Source organism: Lethenteron reissneri, chromosome 26 (assembly GCF_015708825.2).
Source record: "Lethenteron reissneri isolate LAM-NWPU_2019-01 chromosome 26, ASM1570882v1, whole genome shotgun sequence".
Taxonomy (NCBI): Eukaryota; Metazoa; Chordata; class Hyperoartia; order Petromyzontiformes; family Petromyzontidae; genus Lethenteron; species Lethenteron reissneri.
In genome coordinates this window covers 8,974,655-8,996,364 of record NC_083804.1, presented here as the reverse complement: position 1 = coordinate 8,996,364, position 21,710 = coordinate 8,974,655, and the positions used below count along the sequence as shown (strand labels likewise).

General features: G+C 48.5%; 1 non-coding gene across 1 annotated transcript; it reads right to left on the bottom strand.

The window, feature by feature from the left end:
* TRNAL-CAG (transfer RNA leucine (anticodon CAG)) lies at positions 1-83 on the bottom strand. Its single transcript has one exon. It is a non-coding gene; the product is annotated as a tRNA-Leu (tRNA).
* Positions 84-21,710: the final 21,627 nt, after the last annotated feature.

Below are 21,710 nucleotides of genomic sequence, written 5' to 3'. Positions count from 1 at the left end.
TGTCAGAAGTGGGATTCGAACCCACGCCTCCAGGGGAGACTGCGACCTGAACGCAGCGCCTTAGACCGCTCGGCCATCCTGACTCTGAATCCCGAGGCCAGCATTTTCACTTAAAACTACAACGCTTCTGTCGGTTTAACGCGAACGTGTATTGATACAATTAGAGGACTGAATAATCAATAAACGCACAATTGTTATCATTACGCTTCGTTAACATCAGGTCTAGAGAGCGGAGCGCCCCCGACTGAACGCAAAAAAAAATAAACCATTCAGAAACAAATGTAAACATTGTTTACAAAGCATTCCTTCAATGGACCATAATAGCTGCAGTATTTATTTACAACTTTAATTTCTTGAGTTTATTTCATACACGGAGTTTCGAGCTACGATAATCGCGATATAACAATAACGAGGGAAGCGTGCCATACGATTATCGTTGGTGGTATATCGTGGTATCGCCAGATCTCGATATCCCCGATATTGACGATACCCACTCGCTTTAACCCTTAAGCAGATATCACAAATAAGCTCAATCTCACCGAAATCTGTGGTCGTGGCGTTACCGATTGCTAATTTTTGCAATCGGTTAACGAGAACCCAAAAAGGGATAATTCTCGTTCGGCGATAACATTGTGACACGAAACGAGACGACTACCGCTTAATAATAATAACAAACCTGTCAACCAATTACCTAGCCACAGAACAATTCAGACATTATTATAAACCTCAACGTTCATCCATCAAAAGTGCCATCACAAGGGAGTAGAAACACAAAGAGACAAAATAGACATTTCTTTCCCCGTATTGAAAACGGCTGTACGCCGCTCGTATGGACCTGAAAACTCAATTTCCTCGTATAAGGGGCCGTCCATAAATGACGTCACGCGATTTTTGACCATTTTTGACCCCCCCCCTCGTCACACTGCGTCACAAAAAGTCAGCCCCCCCCCCCTCAAACATTACGTCACAAAGCTCTGCCCCCCCCCCAACCATATTTCCATTTTGAAAATAAAACATGCTTCAAATCGCTTTAAACTATTGTCATTGTAGTGCGTATTTAATGTGCCGCTGCAGTCTGATGTTGTAGGAGGAAACATTTATTAAACAGTCTATTTAGTTAAGTAGAACGTGTTGTCTATATTTATTTAAAGTTGCGCATTTTGATGTGACGTCACATTTCTCAAACCCCCCCCCCCCCCTCGTCACACATCGTCACAAATATCTGACCCCCCCCCCTCCCCCCCTAGGTGCGTGACGTCATATATGGACGGCCCCACGGTTTTCTGCAGTGCGAGTTTGTGAAGGGGCACAGCAGCCTGGCCACGATTCGAACTTAGGTGCGAGCCTCACGAGACACACACGCGGCTCCGGATGAACTCTCCCTGGTCAACAGTGGAAACCACGCGGGCGTCCACGAACAAACTCCTCATTCCGAGACCCAAGCGCATCGTTGAACCGCAAACTCCTGGCTTTGACATTCCTATTCCTCCTCATCATCATCATCACCGGTGGTGACCGTCAAACTCGACTCACCCAAAGCCACCACCCCACTCGGTTCAACGAGCCGCCTCCAAACTCAGCCACACGGCTTCTTCTTGTTGTAGTAGTTGTAGTAGTTGTTGTTGAAGTTTGTTGACCTTCCCCCATCGCACCTTTCAGGAACGCGTCCCCGACGTAACCGGGCTATGACTGTGTTTTGGACATCTTGAGTCTCACGGTCAAAACTGTCTGACATTGCAATATGTTTTCTATATTCTTCTCAACTCCGTCCAACGCTCACAAACTGAACACTGCCAACACGGTCTCACGGAATCATTATGTATACGGTATATATTCGCCAAGTTAACACCTCATGGAAATGGCTCAAAGCCCTCCAAAGGATTGTGGATATCCGCAATGTAAACTATAAGCTCATGTTCCATAAGCCCCACGGTGGCGAGATGTTAACTACCTCGCCTGGTATACAGGAGGTCGTGGGTTCGATCCCAACCCTAACGCCTGCTGTATATTTGGAGTTAGTATGTCTCTCTCCTCGTGGTCGCGTGGATTTTTCTCCGGGTCCTCCGGTTTTCCCCTTCATATTTAGAATCAACACGCGTTTAGAGCTTTTGGCTGCTATACATTTATAGGTGATAAGCCACTTCGTTGAGCTCTCATTTGTGGCGAGGTTGCTGCTGAAAAGGAGTTTTATAGCAAGCGAACCTTACCTGCTAAAATAAAAGTAGTTAAAAGAATAAGGCACAAGGCTTCTAAGGGATTCAAGATGAATCGCTTGATGATGGAAAATACTATACAATGTATATATACAGTATACGATCTAGAAGATAATTCTTCGCAATAAGATGCAAAGGGAACACACAGGAGGACAGTGAGTACAATATAGCCTTTGTTTCAGTTGATGTTTCACCGTAAAAGAGACACAAGGTTCACAAGGGACTATCAATAAAATATGATTGTTATGTACCCCCCCCCCCCCCCCCCATAAAAAGGACAAAAGCTTTTCAAGTAAAAAAAGTCAAATGTATGTCATTAAACCATCACGACACGAAAGGCCCACCTAAGGAAAGTGACCTTTCGCGATTGTAAAAAAAAACTGTCCACACTTATTTTAAGCAGATGTTTTGAGAATCCTATAAACCGTCTGGTTCTTCAATTGATTTACAAAGTATTTTTAAGTATGAAATGGAAACAAACAAAAAAAATCCATTTTAAAATCGTCAGTATTATTTCAAGGGTACAACGCAGCATGCACAAACACAGACAGGAAAAACAATTATTGCGCTCATTAATAACAATAAAAACAATGGAAAGTTGAACGCGACATCAAGCAACGGCTTGAAACAACTGAACTCTGGTTCCTGGAATCTGTAGGTCCCGTCCCGGGGGACCCACCCGGGTTGGAAGAAGCGGGGGGGGGGGGGTAGAGTCCTGTGGGGGGCCCCCGACCCCAAAAAAGATCAGGGCGTGAACTTCCCTCCCTGGCGTGGCCCAAGAGGCCGGTGTGGGCCGGGACTGTGGGACGGTGCAGCATGGGCCGATGGAAGTGTCAGGATGCCTGTACATGGTTGACGCTGGGTTATTTCTCAAGCACAGCTCCAGTGAAGTGCATCGCACTTGGTCCGTGATCATGATTATCATCATCCATATCCCGCAGGCCGTTCATTCCCCCCGACAAGCGGAATGTTTTGTTTCAATCTTCTAACCATGAACTCGCTTTTCCGTCCACGACTGGTTCAGTAACTGTGTGGGCACGTGGACGGCGCTGGGAGTCATGTCTGGCATTAGATTTCTCCAGCTCCATGTGGATTCACCTAATTTTTAACGTCAGAATAGGGTTTCCCATTTTTTCTGGCAATAAAACAGGTGTTAAGTTGTTAAGATGCCAAACTGAAACCTTCTTACAAGGAATCATGTCTGCATTAACCACAATACTTTTGGTCAGAATGCATATTTTGGTACTGGCAAAGGAGGTACCATGATGTAGATGGTAACCCCGAGTTCTCATTACTCTAATAGTGCATTGTCTTTGTGCTGTTCGCCTTTTGGCGTCCTCTGATCTAACACCGTTTGAGACGAGGTTCAAAAGAAAGCTGTCTCTGGTGTGGACCAATCAGTTTAAAAGACAATGCATATATTATCAAAGTATGTTTTTTGTTTGCATTCTGACCACAAGTATTGTGATTAATGCAGACATGCTTCCTTGTAAAAAGGTTTCAGTTTGGTGTTTTAACATTTTAACACCTGTTTTGTTGCCAGAAAAAAGGGGAAAACCTATTCTCACATTTTGGTACTGGCAAAGGAGGTCCCATGATGTAGATTTCTAAACGTCTTACGATTTTTTTTATCCCCCAGTATATCTTTCGATTTTACCTCGTTTTCTAATTCGTCTGGACATCGAAAATCTTTCTCCAGATTTCTTCCCCCCGATTTCAAAACGGTGCATATGGCACACACGCTCAATTGAAACACCTGCGAAAAATCACAGCATTTATGAATTGCGATGCAATTTCACAGTTCTAAAAAGTTCTGTACCTCCCATCGAATCGAGGATGGCGGGACGCTTTTCGACAAGGGGATGATGGCCTTTGTTGCTGGACGGCACGTGGAGGGGGCGTAGATAAGGGAGATGAGAGGTAAGCGGCGACTGCAAGGGAATAACAGGCGATTAATAAAGCGTGATCATTTTTTTGTCGTAGAGGAGGTAGAAGGGTGAGCGGGTCTTTCCTGTGCCCTGGGTCTGACTCAGCCCAATTCCCGGTCTTCCTCCTCCTTCCGTCTTCCTGCAAGAGGAGTCTTTGCTCAGAATTAGCAGTTTCTCATCATAAATCATGAGTTCCCCCGCACGTACCCCCCCCCCGCCCCCCCGCATCATGACATCCTCCTCGCCTGCGTGCCTCAACGTCGCTGCGGGTCGCTCGCCAAACAGTCGCAACGATCCCACGTGCAGCTTTATCGACTGTTGGGCGAGTCGCGGCGGAATGTTATCTCCCTCGCCTGCTATGCAGGAGGTCGTGGGTTCTATCCTGGCCCATGAACGCCTGTTCTCCTTCTCCCCGTGGTCGCGTGGAATGCCCTACACATCTAGAGACACGTGTTTAGATTGTTTGCCTATTACTCTGAATTCCCACGTGTGGTGATGATATAAGCCCCTTCGATGAGCTTTACATGGTGGTGAAACAAGATAATAAAGTTACGCTCCCCCGACCTTGTGAGCCTCATCAGGAACTGAACTCAGTTCAGCGACTAAACTGAATTCATTTCGGTTCCTCAAGAAGCGTCTCGTAGATGTAACGAAACGTCGGACATCATGCCGAACAACGCGCGCCGCACAACCCGAGAATATGATAAGAGGACAAACGCGAGAACCCGCGTAGTGGTAGGGTGAGTGCTGCCCTGCCCCGACGTTTGTGAACGGGAAACGTGAATTGGATTGCAAAACAGTGGCAACGTGTATAGGGTCACAGCGCCATATGCAACATAAGCCACCGATCCGCCGCTAGACCCCAGGACGATTGGGGCAAGTGTTCATCGCGAGCCCCTATGAAGGCCAACTCGGCGCACGAGGGTTTGGTGCGGCTGAGCACCCCGCTCGGCCGCCTTTGTCTCTCAGTGGTGACGTGATGTTTAGACGCCGCACCACGCACTCATTTAAGACTGAGTCGACCTAGCGGGAGGACACCCAGGAGGGTGCAGATATTCCTAACTGATGTTGGCCGTGAGCGGGAGTTGAACTCGGGTCGCCGGGTTCGTATTGCAGTGCTCTAACACACATAACAGTTCAAACATATATTCATGTGCAAAGACAAAGATCCTCCAATAAGCCTTAACAGACTGTTGGGGAAAGTGCTGTTAGCGAGCGCCTATTAAGGAAGGGACACGAGGAGGCGGTGTATAGCCAGAACCAAGCCCGGCCGCCTTTGTCTCCCCAGTGGTGATGTTTACACATCGCACCAAGTACTCGTTTCAAGGCCGAGTCGACCTAGGCGAGGCCCAGGACCGGTTCAGATAATAATTCACTGATGTTGGCCGTGAGCGGGGAAATCGAATTCGGGTCGCCGGGTTCGTAGCGCAGTGGTCTAACCACTGTGCCACTGCTCCCTACCATTAATAGACGCACACACACACAATTATAATTGAATAATGAACGATCGTTCCTAATGAAAGCGAACGGTTACCACGACCATCTGCGAGGCATGCTGACACGTGGCGGTGGAAGATTTTGCACCTGGGGGGGGGATTAAATAAAGCACAGAGAGCACAGGGGATCGGTAAACCCACAGCTAACTACAACTGCGGTGGATGGTTCTGCTGCAACGTCCCAATCGTGCAACATTAACGGCCAGACGAAACTAAATTTAACTATATATTCTTGGTTCTTTCGGTAAAGTAACGTAGAAGGGAAATAATAAAATAACAAAAATAAAACATAATAAAATAAAATTCTCACGACGTTTCGGCCACAACGCAAGCAGCCGTCCTCGGGTGAAGAAACAGAGTTGTCGGAAAGACAGCGTCCTAATTGCGTTGTGGCCGAAACGTCGTGAGAATGTCATTTTATAATGTTTTATTTTGTATTATTTTATTATTTCCCTTCTACGTGACTTTACGGAAAGAACCAATAATATGAATCCCTGCAGTCACGAAAGCTTTAAATCGAAATTTAAATTAAACGATTGTTTTTGTTTTATTTGACCAGGTAAGGACCACTGAGCTATCTAAAGCTCTTTTTCAGAAGCGACCTGGCCACGAATGGTAGCTCAACGAAGTGGCTTATCATGTCGAAATGTATTGCAGAAAAATACTCTAAACGAATATTTTAAATGTGGAGGGAAAAACCGGGCGACATGTGGAAAGATCCACACGACGACGGGGAGAACTTGCTGACTCAAAATATACAGGAATCAGCGTCGGGATCGAACCCAGAACCTCCTGTAAACCAGGAAAGGTAATTAACGTCTCACCAGACAATCGCCACGTGCATACATCACATAGGAGAAAACTTCATCATTAATTTCCATCGTTATCATTATCACCACCATCATCCCCAAATACAAATTACACTGAGTTGTATCATCATCATCATCACCATCCTCATAATCAAATATAATTTGAACTCTATTGCATAATCGTCATCATGATCATGATCATCATGATTGTAATGATATTGTATCAATCATTATCACAGTGTCATCATCATCATTATACATCCACCATCATTATCATTTAATTATTTGTCATCATCGCCCATCATCATCGAATCCAACTTGAGTTGTATTGCATCAACTTCATTATCTTCATATTTTTTTTCAAGTGTCATCTTCATTAATTGATTCAGAATTAACAACACTGACCCCCACCTGCAAAGCCGATTGAATACAAGTGTGGACCTACATAATTCACTCCGTGTTCGACCTGGTTAACTGTCTACATAGTTATAAATCGTTATTTCTCTAGTTAACGCGGTGTGATGAGTGAGTGAGGAGTGCAGGCAGTCCATGTATGCATTGTCGCGGGGTCAAACTTGCGGTTGGAGGTGCAGGGTGTGGGGTGCATTGAGGATGGAGATTTGTTGGCTAAACCACAAACTTCAGAGAGATTGAATTGGCCGCCAGTGGTGTGTGTGGCGTCTCGTGAAACGGCTAAGGACAACGATCTCCCAATGCTAACGCTAGGTGCACGCTAACAGCACTTGCCCCAACAGTATGTTGAGGCTATACGGGGAATCTTTGTCTTGACGCTGCTAAGTGCGTGTTGGTGGTGAACGCGGGAAGCATAAACGCTGGAGCATGGATGTAGTTAAGCCTGCTCCACCGACTGTTCACCACCTAGCTCCCCCGCCCCTCTCATCCTGTGCGATCTGTTATGTATGTGCGTCTGTATGTTGGATTTCTTTCGCACCGTACGTAGCCAACCGTGCTAATCGGAGGCGCGGGGGAATGACAACAAACTAAACACAAAAAGCATTTCTAAAGAAATTAGTTTTATATCTAGATTTAAAGGTGCGTAGCCCCATTGGTTTCCTAAAATCGCAAGGACGAGCGTTCCAGACGGCCACAGGAGCGCATCTGAAACCGCGCGATGCCGTGGCCGCCTTCGTTCGATGGCCTCGCCAAAAGCCACTGCGAGGATGACCGGAGATCGGGTGAGGCTCGATGCTCCCAGACGAGATCAGCAAGTTGTTGTGGTTCATTTGCGTCAAGCACTTTGTGTGTATCAAACACTCCTTGCACAAACAAGTCGTATCCGTGAGCCGTTGGTGGAAATACCACATTCCCACTGTTGGGTTTTTACGAATGGGATACTCATTTTATTGACAATGGTAGACCATACCAACAGTTGAGATCGTAACCTTCGGATCTGCTCGTCGGGCGCTTTAGCCACTCCACCACCCGGCCTGATTTCCCACCACCCACAACAGACCGTGGGACATATAACAACTCATTACCTGATTCACAAATACGAAAGAGTCATCGTCAGAGCAGCGATGCACCACTCCGTCATTCCTGAAACAATTACCTGGCACGACGACCTCAATGTAACAGCTGTCGCTCTACATCGAAGACGTGGGGAGGCTGGCCCTGGAAGCAAAGGTTGGTAGATCATCTTGAGATTTGTAAAACTCCCAAAACCCGCTGGATTGCGAGGTGGTACCTTCTGTCCACGCAAGGCCCCCGTTGTGGCGGTAGAAGTGGCTGAGGTGCGTGTTTGAGTTTGTGATTTTGTGAATGTGTGGAAGCCTGAAAAGTGGGGAACGGTGGTGTAGCGGTTAGCGCGCTGCGCTACGAACCCGGCGACCCGAGTTCCATTCCCGCTCACGCCCCGACACCAGTGAACCTGTCCTGGGCCTCTCCTAGGTCGACTCCGCCTCAAATGAGTAACTTGGAGCGGTGTGTAAACATCGCCACTAGGGAGACAAAGGCGGCCGGACGTGGTCATGGCCACACCACCCCTTCGTGTTCCGGCCTTCATAGGTGCTCGCTAACAGCACTTGCCCCAAAAGCCTGTTAAGCCTTTACGGGGGGGATCTTTGTCTTTGTTGCCTGAAAGGGTATTTGAAAGTCCGATTCGGCCCCGACGAAGGGAAAGCTTCCCCGCCCCTGCCCAAGTGTTGGATGTGGTGCTTGTGGCTGGGCGGAGGTGCGGTTGGCCATTATGGGGTCCGGTATTATAGGGGAGTGGGTCACGAGCGGGGTCACGATTGGGTGTTCGTTTCCCCTCTCCACACCCTTCCCCTGCTCGCTCGGTCCGCTCGGTCTCCATCACCCCACGTCACCCCCAGCAGCGTCTTATCGAGCTCCTAAATCACAGGAGGAGGACTCGTTTCCTTTACGGTAACTCGAGTTCTCTTTCCTGGCGACCAAGCCCGTGCTCGCGCAGGGTGTGGCGGCGTTGGCGGGTGATGCTGCTGGCAATATTTGTGGTGATAGGGGTGAAGATGATGGCGGCGGTGTTGGTCGTGGTGGCCATGGTAATGGTGATGTTGACAATGATGATGTTGGTGGTGGTTATAGTCGTGTTGGTGGCAGTGATGGTAGCGGTGTGGATGATGGTGGTGGTGATGATGGTGGTGGAATGAAGACCAAATCTATAATCAGGACTCAAACTGGTACCAGAAATAAGACAAAAACTCGAGGCCAACATCAGGCCTAAAGCTGGCCCACAATCATGACTAAACCAATTAACGAACAATGTTCAGCCCTTGTCAATCCACTGCTGGATGAAGCGCCCCCCCCCCATGTATTGGGTTATGTGACCATACTTCACTTCACTGGTTAGTTCCGGTTGATTAAGAACTCAAACTCGGATCAAATTCAGCACTCAAATCTGCAACAGTAACTTACAACTGAACTCGGTCGGACTGCCCCAAAAGTGCGGAAAAAACAGGGACATTTCCAAACTATCACGTGTGGGGGTTTTTTTTTCTTCTGCGCACTCAGTCCCCGCCGATTGGAATCTGGAAGGAAGCAGAGCCACTACAGAGGAGGGGGGGTGCGGGGGGGGGGGTCACCGGGTTTAAGAAGAGATGGGGCTCGCGGGGGGCCGGGGTTGGCAGGCAGGCAGGGATGAGAACCCCCCCCCCCTCCCGTCTTCTTACCCCACACAGCCAAGGCCCCGCGTTCTCTGCATGAGACTCAGGATCGCAGAATCCGTAATAAACGGCTTCCTGCTGCAGCGTTATCTGCGGGCGAGCAGGGGACACTGCGTAAATAGAGGCTCTGTCGCCACGCGTTTCCATGCGCCACCAGCACAAAAAACTCCTACCTCTCTCGTCTATTGCGACGTGGCACCCCCAACAGGGTCCGACCGATAACCACCACTCTCCCATTCACCTCTCCCGCCTACCACCCCAACGTACCCACATATACCTACCAGACAAGGGCTAGCTAGCATCGCCCACCCGCTCGCACACTCATGCCAATATTTTGAGTTTGCACGTTCTCCCCGTGGTCGCGTGGATTTTTTTAATTCGGGTTCTCTGGTTTTTCCCTCCACATTTAGAATCAACGTGCGTTTAGAGTATTTGACTGCTATAAATGTCCACGTTATGATAAGCCACTTCATTGAGCTATCATTTGTGATAGCCAAATGCTGTTAGGTAGTGTTTTAATGATTACATTTTGAAGGTAAGCAGTTTGCAATTACTGATTGCTTGAGGTTTCAGATGAACATAAAAAATATCGCAAGCCTCATATTTTTACACGACACTGATGTCTGAGTACACGATAATTATTACGGACAAGTTGTACAAAGTAGTAAGGCTTATTTACACTATGCTGTGAGTGTAGTTGTGTGTTGTGATCTGGACGCATTGACTGCTTCTGCTGCTGCTGTCCTCACATTGACCCCAACTACTGACTCCATAACTTCCTCCTAACAATAGTTTTTAGCTATATATTAAACAACGCATGAAATCATCATTTAAAGTAACCAGCCAGCGCGTGGCTAAATAATGGTAATAGGATGACAAAAGGGAAGTGATACCTGTGTTTCATTGATCTGATTTAGAGCAGGGGAAATCCCATGGACCCCAAAGGGGCGAGATACGCCCCAGAAATGCAATTTCAAGTTTCAACTTTCAAGTTTATTTTTTGTTTAACCCCAGGAGGTGAAAACTCAAGAGGACCCAGGATGAGTCTAATTTGCAAGGCCAACCTGGCTCACCAAAAACGACAAATCGACAAGAATAAAAGCTAATTACCAAACAATCTGAATAAAAACAACTGCGTGACATATGAGGAATTGAAAACATTGCAAACATATTTCCCCGCGGCACAAATCGACTCGGGCAGATTTTTTTTCCCCCTCCAGTTTGAGCACAGGAACAAATGGCACAAAAATGTTTAACATTTCATACGACCCACAGTTGCATGATGCGTACCACTTGGAAACGGCACCGCAAACAATATTTATCCCTCCCACTCCAGCACCGTAGCCGCACTAATCGCCTCCTAGAGGGCAATGTTTTCGACCTGGAAACAACACTGTGTTTGTAACGTCAGTGCGTTAGGTCACCTGTAAAGATGAGCCCTAAATACGTTTCACGTTATTATGGATAAGGCCAGGGTAGTGTGCTAAAGTATGGTCACTCACCAATGGTACATACCAAAGGACTGAATCACCATAACACATGATGGTTCTGGTGATGTTGGCGGATTTGATGGTGCTGGTGCTGGTGCTGCTTATGTTGGTGTGCCGGTCGTAGACCTGCCACCTCTGAGGTACAAAAAAAAACAACAACCCAGGATATATCCCAGCAAGAAGAATCTCTCACGATATCGGGAGAGGGGAGAGAGACATGTAAACGCGTCGTCTTGAGTGGTGCATTAGAACTACACAACTCACAGATTTCCCAGGATAGCAGCTGTCTCAAAAAAGAGGACAATCCTAGGAAAACCGAGGAGAGTTGACAATTCTATGACGATGGTGACGACGGTGCTAATGGTTGTGGTGGTCAGATGGTAATGGTAGTGTAGTGGTTAGGTGGTAATGGTAATGTAGTGGTTAGCGCGCTGAGATACGAACCCGGTGACACGAGTTCAAGTCCCGCTCACGGCCACCACCAGTGACGATTATCTGAACCCGTTCTGGCCCTCTCCTAGGTCGACTCAGCCTCAAATGAGTACCTGGTGCGGTGTGTCGCAAATTTCGCTGCTAGGGAGACAAAGGCAGTCGGGCGTGGTGCTGGCCACCCCCTCGTGTGCCGTTCCGGCGGCCTAACAGCACTTGCCCCAACAGTCTGTTAAGGCTATCCAGGGGATATTTGTCTTTGGCGCAGAGGGTGGAGAGAGTGGCGCTAATGGCTTCTGTTCTGGCACCATCGCACTGCCGATCACAAAACATCGGAGGAAAAGTCCAGTACCCGACATCTTAGACTGAAAGTAAATAAACAAACAAGCAGCGAGGAAATAAAACAAAAATAAAACAAGGGAAAGCAGGGAGGGGGGGCAGGTGGGGGGGGGGGGTGAGATCCTGGCGAAGCAGACAAAACATGAGCCATGAACCAGATCGATTTCACCGAATCTTCTTAATGTTAGCAGGGGGTGGCCAGCGTTACGCAACGCTTCTTGTTATTATTATTATTGAAAACGTTGGCCTCACTTCTTTCGAATCACATCATTTTTCGCTGGCACAATGCACCATGGGAATTTCTCTCCCCCCCCCCCCCACTTCTCTCTCTGCTCTCGCTCTCCGCGTCTGCCCCCCCCCCCTGGCCTCCCCATGCAGTGACGTTTTGTGAGAGAGCTCTGTGGCGGCGAGGCGGAGGGGAGGTCAGACATCCGCCGTGACGGGTGGTCGCGACTCGCGCAGCGACTCTCGTGTGTTTTTTTAAATGTCGACGCCACGTAGCGGCGTTTGTTCCGCGCGATGTCCGACGTTTCGCTCCACGTGCCGGTGGGAGCTTCTTCAGGAACTGTGATTCAGAAGAAGAAATGCGCAGGCACTGAAGCATGGAACTCGGTTCCCGAAGGGGCTCCCAGCGCCGTCGAGCGAAACGTCGGGCGTCGTGCCGAACGACACGCTGCAGGACAACACAACTGCGCAAAGCCTACGCGTCACATCTCGACTGAGTAGCGCACAGCGATGGGGATGGGTGGACCGACAGCACGAGGCCACTCACAATGCTCCTGTCTCTACGCGCGCGCGCATGTGTGTGTCTGTGTGCATCTTGAAACTGTGCGTGTGTGTCTGTGTGCATCTTGAAACTGTGTGTGTCTGTGTGCATCTTGAAACTGTGCGTGTGTGTCTGTGTGCATCTTGAAACTGTGTGTGTCTGTGTGCATCTTGAAATTGTGTGTGTGTCTGTGTGTATCTTGAAACTGTGTGTGTGTCTGTGTGCATCTTGAAATTGTGTGTGTGTGTCTGTGTGCATCTTGAAACTGTGTGTGTTTGTGCGATCCGAGTTCGATTCCCGTTCACGGCCAGCACCAGTGAGGAATATCTGAACTGACCATGGCCATCTCCTAGGTCGACTCAGCCTCAAATCAGTACATAGTGTAGTGTGTAAATAATCAGCACTGGGGGGAGACAGAGGCGTGGTACTGCCACCCACCCCCTCGCGTGCTGTACCGGCCTTCACATGCGCTCCCTTATAGCAGTTGCTCCAAAAGTCTGTTAAGGCTATACGGGGAATCTCTGTCTTTTGTGTCTGTGTGTACACGTGTGTGTCTGCGTGCGCGTGCATCCGTTTGTGTACACGTGCGAGTGTGTGTCCGTGGCGTCTATCACCCCCTCGCTCGCCATCAGAGCATTGCAATGTGCATGACCCCGCTGTCAAAACACCGAAGCGACACTCTAAGGGTACCCAAGTGTTCCCAGTGGAACTGATGGGGAAAGAGGAAGAAATCTAATGTCAAGGTTGACGTGGTTGGGTAGCTTCTGGGGTGAATACCAGGTCAGAAGCACTGAGCCACCAACCACTAAAAACCTGGGTTCAACTCCAGGTGTCAGCCACCTCAATATCTCATGACATTGTGCCAATCGCACCGTTGCAATATAATTGGGCCATTCGCATTTATTGATAAACAGGTGTATATATATATATACGTGAAGCAATGGTTTACCTATGGACAGACGGCGCCTTGTCGTAGGAATGTGACATTCCCACCATTTGCCCCACCCATAGGTGCTCAAAACAATTCTCTCCACCACCTATTACACCCGCTGACTTGCTCAAGCAAGGGAAAATAGTGAGGTGTTAATGGATGAACTTGTTATCGAATAGACAAGATAGATAGGCATTGGAAGAAAAAAAAACATGTAATATGGGCCGCAATATTGGGTAGGATTAGCCTAAAGTTATTCATGGCTTCAAGTCTCGCCATGAACACGTGCAGATTTCCGATTCCCATCACCACCGTCATCTGTGAACCAAGTAGTTTGCTTCCGGTTGAATGTGACACTGGCGACAGAAGAAAATTGACACATCCCGCTCCCAGTGTCCTGTGGTTGTTGTTGGTTGTTTGACTTGCATCCCACTGGGATGTTTGCACACAGCGTTGGTGTACGGTGATTTTTTTTTCTGCAATGTTTTGCTGTCTTTTCTTGGATTTCTGTTTGCACTTAGTCACATATTCACTTTAAGATGTTTTTTGTTCATGTTTTTGTTTTTTGTTTGTTGCGGTTGCACCCGATTCAAGAACCGAATGGCTCACAGGGCTATACCTAATAAATGAACTTGAATAAGAACCACGCAGCACAACCAATACATGTGCACGGCTTCCGTGAATGCTTTCAAACAGACGTTTGTCCTCGGCAGTATTGAACGATCGCTAATAAAGTGACGCTTTGACCACTTTGCCTGGTTTTCTACAGGGCAAAGACCCTGACAGCAGCACGTCGTCCCCGTTACAGCCACAGCCAGACAAGACGGGCATAGCTAACGCGGCGTGATCGCTGTCAACAGGTAGCAGCGCTCGGCGTGAGCACAGACCAAGCGAGAGCTTAGGGTAGCCCAAAAAGGCTCAGTGGACGAAACAACACGGGGAACGTGAAATATCAGCTCACATGCAAATCCTAATAACCATGACAAAGCTTATCAACATCAAAGCGCCAACGTAATATCCATCGCCTCGATCTCGTCCGCGTCTCATGAAAGCTTTGAAGTTTGTCTGCGTTCATCCCGTCGGATATGTCACTGTCTCCTTGTCCGCGTCTCTTCCACCACCTCGCGATGATTTCACCAATTGAAGAGGCGGGAGCAGGTTGCCAATAAATATTTGCTGCTCTTAGGGCCGCCGATGTCTCAGTGCCACCGCTGCTTTTTAACCGTGAACATTTTTTGGGGGGGGAGAGCATTAATAACAACAACAAGAAGATAATTGTTTTTTTTAACCCTTTTATCTGGCAACAAAACTGACACCTTTTTTTTACAAGGAGGCATGTTTGCATAGACCACAATACCTGCAGTCATAATGCAAACAAAAAACATAACTCTGATAATGTATGCACTGTCCTCAAAGTTGATTGGTCCACACCCGAGACAACTTTCCTTAGAGCCTAGTCTCACATGGTGTTGGACCAGATGACGCCAAAAGGCGCACAAACACCAAGAAGCCCAAAGGCATTAAAATAACAGCGGAATGATTGAAAAACAGGAAACGTGCAGCTGGGGGTGAGAGAGCGGGTTGTTGAATTGTTGACCGGTGCCTGGAAGTGAGTGTCTCTAACTCACATGTGTGGCGGGGGGGGGGGCTGATGGACGGCGATAGAATACAGGGCCCCCCCCCATTCGGGGAGGGTGGGCGGATGAGGAGGAAGGGGGGTGTTCGCAGGCGTTACAGAAGCAACACCTGCCCGAGGCAGTCTGTATCGACTGTATCATTACATAGACGGCGGGAGACTGACATACGGATCCATAAAACTTGCATAGACACCCCAAAGACTTACATAGACACCCATACACTTACGGAACCACACATAGACTTTCATAGAGACCCATACATTTTACACAGAGACACATAGACTTACAAAGACACTTGTGTAGAAATCACGGAATGACAGAACTTACAGAGGAAACCCCTCACGTAGTATGTGTTCTCTTATGTATGCACGTGGCGATTGCCTGGTGAGATGCGAACTACCTCGCCTGGTATACAGGAGGTAGTGGGTTCGATCCCAGCACTCACGTCTGTATATTTGGAGTTTGCGTGTCTCTCCCCATGGTCGCGTGGATTTTTCTCCGAGTCCTCTGGTTTTCCCCTCCACATTGAGAAACGTGCATTCAGAGTAATTTGTGATGGTCAGGTCGCTTCTGAAAAAGAGCTACGTAGCTCAATGGGCCTTACATGGTAAGATAAACATAGTAAAAGTAAACACACATAGACACGCAGAAACCCTGACACGTTCAGAGGCACACGCTTTCATCCAGCTGGGTACCTTTAGGATACGTTTTAAATTTTACGATGCTTTTAAGTACTCTATATTTCATCGCCAGTCCACCCATCCCCCCCCCCCCAAAAAAAAACCACACACACAACACAGACCTGGATGTAATTCGTGGGCTGGAACCAAATCTGTGACCTGTGTGGTAACACCCTGACACGGAAATAACTTCAGTTGTACCCAAACAATCCAAAGCGAACTTACGTGCAATCAGCTCGTTAAATAAGTACGCTATCGTGCACTCCACATTTATTGGCCACAGGGCTTCACGCGAAAAGAAAAGAAAAACCACCGAGCGCGGTGCCTTTGGACGGATGGACCGTCACGCGACACGGCCGGACGTGGCATATCCTGCGCACCGCTGCGCTGCGGGCAGGCGATGGGGCCAGCGAATTCGTCTGGCTGCTTAACAGAGGAGCACCGCGCGCCACTTCCTACCAGGCGGACGAGGTCAGGGGTCAGTGTCAAAACCAGAATATGTTTTTTTTGATATCCACTGGAGGAATCCGATTGGCTATGAAGCCCTTCTTTTTGTTGTTGTCACAGATGCCCAGTGGCCAGGAATCGACGCTTGATTTCAGCCGGATCTACCCAGATTGGCGCGTCAGTGACTTTTTGTTTAAAATGTGTCGAGTATGTCCGCACCAGGCACACCACCGCCAGGATAACTCTCGCTATGGCTGTGGGGGTTAGCAGGCACTCTGCAATGTGCGACCGTGGTCATCCAAAACAGACCCGACAATGTAGAGCGACGCGATGCCCCGATCCACCAATACGAATTGAGACGTCACAGCGATACACTCCGCTGCTCCTGACGCAGTTGTCGGCTACCCCGGGAAAATATTTGGTGAAGATTTAAACCTTTGCTTGGGCCTGACGATCGGATTTGAGAAGAGAACCGGGGGCAGTGAAAACTATAAATACTTTTTATTTGATTTTACCAGGTAAGGCTCACTCAGATATAAATCTCTTTTTCAGACGCGACCTGACTATCACAAATGCTAACTCAACGAATGTGGCTCATCGTTTGTAAAGGTACAGCAGCCAAAGAGTATACACGCATGATGTTCATTGTAAATGTGGAAGGGGAAAAACCGGAGGACCCGGAGAAAAATCCTCGCGACCACGGGTTGAGAGACATGCAAACTCCAAATATACAGCAGCAGGCGTCAGGTATCGAACCCACGACTTCCTGTACACCAGGCGAGGTAGTTAACATCTCGCCACTGCTGGGAGAGAGGGCGGCGGCGGCGTGGGGGGGGGGGGGAGTTAATGCTTCTGATCCAAGATGCTTCGGAAAGTAAGACGCACCCTTAAACGCGTGTCCGCCTGGTGTCAATGCAGTGGTACAAATCGGGTCTCTCGCGCACACACACACACACACCTACCGGATTATAAGGCGCACCACCAACTTGTGTTTGTAATCACGGGGGATGCGGGGGCGGGGTGCGTCTTATAATCTGGAGAATACGTAAATAATAATCTCGCACTTCTGCTACTCGCGCCATGCTCACCGCGCGAGGCTGCCACGAAGTCGGGGGCCGTGTCTTCAGACGGAGTGAAGTCTGCCAGCAGGCGGCGATGATGCTTTCGTGGGCTTGTATGGCACTGCATGTATGTTGAACTTCTTTGGCGCCGTACGGAGCCAACAGTGCTAATTGGAGGTGCAGGGTGGAAGGTGAAGAACAGGTCTGTCGGAAAGACAGCGTCTGAATGACAGACCTGTTCTTCACCTGAGGACGGCTGCTTGCGTTGTGGCCGAAACGTCGTGAGAATTGTATTTTATTATGTTTTCTTTTTATTATTTTATTATTATTTTATTATTTCCCTTCTACGTGACTTTACCGAAAGAACCAAGAAGATGAATCCCTGCAGTCACGAAAGCTTTAAATCGAAATTTAGTAACATTATCAACATTTTTACGATTGAGAACCAAAGGGGTGCAGCGCTGCGGTAAAGGTTTAGAAACACTGCTCTAATGTAACCCTATAACGTCTCTACGTGTCTCCATGTGTATCTATGGGTTTACTAACTGTATGGTCCAGATTGTTTGGGTCGCATGGCCACAATCGCACGACTGCGGCTCGCCTTGAATGTGGGCTCATTGTGAGAGAGTGACAGGACTCTTGAGGCCACGCAGACAAGAGTTTGCGATGAAGCGATGCACAACAACAAAAAATATCCGCACAGGACAAAACAGAAACATACTTGCTGCACTGCCTTCGCAGACAGGCCGACGAGTCCCGTAGATTGGAGTCTCTCTCTCCACACACACACACGCGACGTCTCAATGTGATCCGTCAACCCTAGATGGATTGGCCAGTCACGCTCGGGACGAGATCGTGGCTGTGTGTCTTGCATGTGGAAACTCCACTGCTGGATGAAGGCCATGTCGGTCCTGAGCTGGCGTCGGCAGCCAAAACATAACAAGAAGAGACGTTTTTTTTCTTGGGAATTCCGCACAAAACTCAACGTGTCAAGAGCCGCAGTGCACGTCAATACGTCAGTGCCGGATGAAGCTAGCGCAGGGCCTGTAGCATATGTTATGAAGGTGCCCTAAATAAAAAAAACACACTTAAATATTAAAACACAAATGTTTAACTTGCATAGTAAAGTAATTGTATTTTTTCATTTGCTATACAGCCATATAATACGACAAATCGCTCACCTTAAACACCCACACGTTCATAAAATTAAAAGCGGTATAGTACTATAGCAATAGAGCAAGTGCAGAATCACTCGAACCGGAATTGATAGCCTTGAAAGCATTTAGGCAATTAAATATTTTATTTCTGGGGTGTACTCAACTCCGCGACTGGGGTACCACTCAATCCGAAATCGGTGCTACTCCGCGATGTCGAACGCGCGCGGTACGCACCGTGGTGGTGCATCGTGTACAGCTCGTCGAGATGAGTCGATTGCCGCATCGCCGACCATCAACAGACTAAAAACGACTGCGTCACGGACATGATGCGAGAGCCGGGGGGACGACTGTGGTACCCCGGGGTACCGCTATGAGGTTCAAATATAGCTACTTTTAATCTTGATGTGAAGCTTTCGTGACTGCAGGAATCCATACTCTTTGCTTTTTTCGGTAAAGTCACGTAGGTATAAAATAAAATAAATCACATGCTTTCCCACCCGATGATGGACGCTTGTGTTGCGCCCGAAACGTCGTGATTTATTTTATGCCTACGTGACTTTACCGAAAAAAACAAAGAGTATGTAGCTACTTTTGCTACGAGGATAATCCGGCGCTGCAATGCGTGGGTACACACGTGGGTACCCACGTGCTGTCCCACGTGGGTACAGCACGTAGGTACAGCATGTGGGTACAGCACGTGCTGTACACACGTGGGTACACACGTGGGTACAGCACGTCACAGAGGAGTCCATGAAGGGCCGCATGCGGCACCGGAGCTGCGGGTTTCCGACCCCCCCCCCCCCCCCCTGGTCGCGAGGGTCGTTTGACCATACTTCACCACGTTGGTCAGTATCGGGGCGGTGAAAGAGGAGGCCTCGACAGCCATCGACGTCTATCACTCGCAAAACCCACGTTCGGAATGGAGCACGGGTCCGTGGGTTCGTAGCGCGGTATGCTAATCACTGCACCACCACTCCACCCCAGTCACTGCTTGTTAAACTCGTTAAACACTAACCGGTGTGTATGTGAGTGTGTGTGTGTTAATGGGCACGCTTTGCTTATTTTTTAATCGTGAGCACTAACGCGTTTGTAATTGTAACCTGCAGTATTTATACACGCACCGATCTGGCTAATCAAGCGGTGCAATAATAGTAGTACAACGTTTCTGTTTTAGCGTCGAAATTTTAAACTTAACATTTGGGCTCATCAGCCGATATCGCCCTTAAACCCCAACTCTTAACGTCTCCGAGTCTCATCAGCAGACTTTGTTTTGGGCCTGCTCAACAAATGCCGCTGATTTGGCCCCGGTGTTTATCGGCACGAGAACACCCCACGAACGGAGTCGAACCCGTTCAGTGCAGCGCAGACGACATTTGAACCGTGCTCGAGATGATCTGCAATGCGCAGCGATGAGCGACCACCCCTACAAAGACGGCGGTCAACGAATCGCCGCGCGATTTCAGAAACGTTTCCTCGGGCCGTCTGGAACGCTCTTCCTCCTCCCGACATGATGAAGCCACTGGGAGCTGTGCACTTTTACATCATCTAGTTTCACAAGCTCACTTCTTTAGAGTCATGTAGAATGTAAATAATAAAATAATGAAAATAACAAATAATAAAATAATTCTCACGACGTTTCGGCCACAACGCAAGCAGCCGTCCTCAGGTGAAGAACAGGTCTGTCGAGAAGACAGAGTCTGAATGGCTCATTTATTATTTTATTATTTTCCTTCTACGTGACTTTACCGAAAGAACCAAGAAGATGAATCCCTGCAGTCACGAAAGCTTTAAATCGAAATTCACTTCTTTAGAACTGCTTTTTGTGTTAAGTTTGTTGTCTCTTACCTCCGCACCGCCGATGAGCACGGTTGGCTATGTAAGGTGCGAACGAAGTTCAACATACATACGCACATACATAACAGATCGCACAGGATGAGAGAGGGGGGGGGGGCTAGGTAGTGAACAGTCGGTGGAGCAGGCTTAACTATATCCATGCTCCAACGTTTATGCTTCCCGCGTTCACCACCAACACGCACTTAGCAGCGTCAAGACAAAGGTTCCCCTATAGCCTCAACAGACTGTTGGGGCAAGTGCTGTTAGCGTGCACCTATGATGGCCGGCACGGCACACGAGGGGGTCGGTGGCCAACACCACGCCCGGCAGCCTTTGTCTCCCCAGCGGCGATCTTTACGACACACCGCACCAGCAGGCACTCATTTGAGGCCGAGCCGACCCAGGGGTGGCCCAGAACCGGTTCAGATAATCGTCACTGGTGTTGGCCGTGAGCGGGACTCGATCTCGGGCCGCCGGGTTCGTAGCGCAGCGCGCTTAACCCGGACACGACGAGGGGGCAGTGGTGGCGGCGGTGGTGGTGGTGAGTCGGTGTGGTCGGAAAACCACCACGCGCCCGGCCGCCTTTGTCTCCCAATGCTAATTAATTCAGAACTCCAAGGTGCTCAGTGCAGGCCGGGCCGTCCGAGTGGAAGCGGTGGTGTGGCCAGCACCACGCCTGGTCGCCTTTGCCTACCCACTGGCGATGTTTACACACCGCACCAGGTCCTCATTGGAGGCATCGTGAGCGGGAATGGAACTCGGGTTTGCAAGGGTCGGAGCGCAACGCGCTAACCACTGCGCCACCGCTCCCCAAAGTTTGGCCACACAACCCGCCACACACGAGGCAACGCGGCGTGGAGGGAGGGCCTTCACCCAGCAGTGGATTTTGAAGATTCATGTACGTTATATTCACTATTATTGTTATTGATATTGTAAGAATTATTTGACAAAATAATTCACATTTCACTCACGGCATCAGTAATGTCATTTTAATGAAACACAAAAAACAACAAAAACCCCATCTCAAACATTGAGCTCCAACCGAGAGCTCTTGTTAAGGAATGTCTAACAGAATAATTAAAACACAGTAAATGATACATTATTATTGTTAACATCATCATTATATTTATCAAATAATAGCCCCCCACACTTCCCGCGATATTGGATGAAATAAACTTTTGTACAAAAATGCTTAAGAAAAAAATATATCGCTATGTAACACGTTTACAAGAGAAAAGTTATTTAACATCGATACTCCTGCAGGCCCGCTCCTTCTCAGTAGTTGTCACTCGTTATAAAATAAACACCATCTCCCCCCCCCCCACACGCCCGCCCCCCCCCCCCCCCCCGA